This window comes from Manacus vitellinus, unplaced genomic scaffold (assembly GCF_001715985.3).
Source record: "Manacus vitellinus isolate BGI_N305 unplaced genomic scaffold, ASM171598v3 scaffold_148_pilon, whole genome shotgun sequence".
NCBI lineage: Eukaryota > Metazoa > Chordata > Aves > Passeriformes > Pipridae > Manacus > Manacus vitellinus.
This window is the reverse complement of record NW_021939057.1, coordinates 129,190-132,702: the sequence shown is the minus strand read 5'-3', so window position 1 is coordinate 132,702 and position 3,513 is coordinate 129,190.

The following is a 3,513-nucleotide window of genomic DNA, read 5'->3' as shown; positions in this document are numbered from 1 at the left end:
GGTGGCTGGAGCTGCCATGGCTGGTGGGACAGGGACAGAGGGGGCAGCTGGGACAGTGACTGGGCTCGTAGGAGCTGGTTTGGCTGCAGGAGAGGTGGCTGGAGCTGCCATGGCTGGTGGGACAGGCAGGGAGCTGGCAGTGGGGACAGCAGGCACAGGAGCTGCTGGTGGCAACAGGGGACTCGTTGGAGCTGGTGGCCCTGGGGGAGACACAGCAGCTCCCAGAGCAGGTGTGGCCAGGGCAGGAGCCACAGGAGCTGCCACAGGTGCTGCCTGAGGGTCTGGGCTCCCAGGAGGGGTCCTGGCCACCAAGGGAGGGACCAGGTGTCCCACAGCTGGGGCCACTGGGGCAGGGCCCACGGGACAGGCCTTGGCAGCAGATGGACCAACTGGGACCAGTGGAGAGACTGGAGCACCAGGGGCTGGGACAGCAGGACAGCCAGGGGACATCCCAGCCGGCAGCAGAGGGATGGGGGGTGACAAGGGGGCCTTGGGGGCAGCCAGGAAGACGGGTGGAGAGATGGCACCAACCAGGGCCGGGCACTGAGTCAGAGCTGGGACCTGAGGAGAGGCTGGAAGAGAAGCCAGAGGGGTGGAGGCAGGACTGCCAGGAGACACCGGGACTGCCGGGGACACGGCAGGGCTGAGAGGGGCTGCAGGAACGGGGGGCGAGCCCGGGCTCTGGGGACTCACTGCCACGGTGGGAGCAGGCAGGAAAGTGGGGGACACCTTTGGTGGGGGAGATGCCACAAGGGGTTGGGAAGGGGGAGGCAGGAGGGGGACCGGGGCTGCTCCAGGAGTAGGGAGAGGGGCTGGGGCTGCAGCTCCTGCTGGGCTCAGAGGGACAGCAGCAGGAGCAGCTTTCACAGGAGAGCTGAGAGCAGCAGGAGCAGCAGCCAGAGCAGGGGACACTGGAGCCTGGAGTCCTGGAGATCCTGGGCTAACTGGGGCAGGCCCTGGAGATCCCGGGGCTGCAAAACCCACGGGGGACGGCGGAGCCAGAGGAGGGGAAGTGGTGACTGGGCCCGGCAAAGCTGGGGCAGGGGGCTGGGGAGGCACAGAGAACACGGGGATGGCCACGGCCGGGACCACGGCGGGGGAGGTGGGGGCTGGGGGGCCCGGCAGAGCCGTGGCAGCAGCGCTGGGGGGCTGCACTGGGAGAGCCTGGGCAGATGGAGATGGAGCCAGAGGTGGGGAATGAGCAGCATGAAGAACAGCTAAAGGAGAGAAACAGAGTGAGCCATGAGAGGAGGGAGGGAGGGAGGGGACAGGGAGCCTGCCCTGGCCTTCCTCCCGGCCTTGGCACCCAGCCTCTAGAGCAGCAGACACTGCCCAGCCTGCCGGGGTCCACACGGGGTCATCCCTTCCAGAAACCAGCACTGATTTTCCCGGGAGCCCTGGAATGGCAGGAGGCACCAGCTGAACCACCAGGAAGCCCCATTGGGCTGGACCTGACTCTACTGCCAGCTCTTCTCTACCAAAGGAGTTGCCACAACCTCCATGGAGGTCTGGTAGGACCCCCAGGGCTGCTCCCGAGCCTGGGATCACACCCCAGGCTGGTGGGAGCAGGGAGGGACAAGGACCCCCTCGAGGAGAGGAAGGAAGTCAAATGTAACCCACTGGCATGCGGAATTGTTCCTGGAGCGCTCTGGGAGCCCCCTCCCTCCAGCCCTGGGTGACACAGGCGGGTGCCCTGAGGGGACAGGGACACCAAGGCAGGGGATGGTGGGGCAGGGACCCCCAGAGCCCCCTGGGAGCTGTTAGGGTTAATGGAACTGCAACCCCCGGAACGGCACACGGTTAATGCGGTTACAGGACGTCCCGAGTACCTGGAGCAGGGATGGGAGCAGGAACGGGGGCAGCTGGAGCTGGACGGGGAGAACAACAGTTTATTAAGGCTCATCCCACTGACTGAGAGCACTCAGCATCCAGCTCCCTGAACCGGTGCTGAGGGAGCCTGGAGAGAGCCCTGCCATTCCCAACACAATTCCCAACTCCGAGCAAAGGGCACTGCTCAGGGAAGGGCCTGGAGAGAGCCCTGCCAATCCCAACACAATTCCCAACTCCAAGCGAAGGGTAAGAGCCTGGAGAGAGCCCTGCCATTCCCAACGCCAATCACAGGGTGCTGCTCAGGGAAGAGCCTGGAGAGCGCTCGGGTTCCAGCTCCCCCAGCCCGTGCTGAGAGCCCTGCCATTCCCAGTGTGATTCCCATCCCCTTTCCCAATGCCAGCGGGCGGTCCCAGGGCGCTGCTCAGGGAAGAGGCCGTGGGCAGTGCTGGTCTGACCAGTGTGACGGGCCCTGCCGCCGGTCGGGAGAGCAGAACCGGCCCGGCCGCGGTGCCGCCCTCCGGCAGCGCGTCCCGGCACGTCCGGCGAGGGCAGCGGGGCCAGGGAGGATCCCCAACAACTGCAGAACCAAAGCCAGCCCAGGTCCGTGGATCCTGGGAGCAGCAGGGCCCTCCCAGCTCTGTGTGGCCCTGCCCCCTGTCCCCATCCCACTCCGGGATCAGGGTCACACTCGTGTCCCCGTCTCGCTGCCTCCTGGAGCAGGACACGTGTGTGGGGCTCTCTGTGGGGAGCAACGGCCCCTTCCCTGCCCCAGGAATGGTGTCCCAGAAGATGTTTCTAATGCCCAGTTTTAGCTCCACCTGTCCTGACCAGCCTGGAGCTGGACATCGGTGCCAGGACAATTCCTGCTCCAAGGAACACGCTGCTGCCTCAGGAAGGAGCAACAAGTCCTGCCAAGGGCCCATCATGGAACTGTGCAGAGCTGCCTCCTCCCAACAGTCCTTCATCCCTGCTCCTCCACCAGCTCCAGTGGCACCGTTTGAGGACATTCCCGATAAACACCACCATTCCCACTCATCACCCACAGCCCCACCTCTCCTTGGCCCCTTCTCCAACAAAGTCAAGCCGCAGGATTCCCAAAGGACACGGAATTTGTAAGGGATGCTCAAACCACCTGAGCGGCAGAGCCTGCCAAGAGCTGAGCCCCTGGATCAGCCCCGTCTCCAGGGGTTTTCCAGGGGACCAGCCAACCTCCACAGAACCAGACAAAATCCAAGGAGCTGTCTCAGGACTCCCGAGAAACCGTCAGAGACTTGACGGCAGTGGAATTTAGGGAGGAGGAGGAGGGTGTGAGTTGTCAGTGGAGAGAGACAGAAAAGCCATCCGGGGAGGGGGCCCCAGCCAGGAATTCCAGCTATGAGGAACCAGGAGCTCCCTGGGAATCCCTGGCACAGCTGTCACGCCAACAGCTGTCACTCGGCTCTGCCACCAACCATGGGGAGCCCCAAATCCAACGGGGCAGATCCCCAAATCCAACAGGGAGAGATCCCCAAATCCAATCGAGAAGACCCCACCGCTCCACTCCGGTCACGCTCCCTGTGGGATATCCCACGTGTTCTGGGGTGGGAAACAAAACGGAACCGGCACGGATTTGTTTTGGCCGCAGCAAAGGGACACAGAGGAAGAGGAGGGGCCGTGGAACAGAGACCCCAAACCCCCCCGGCA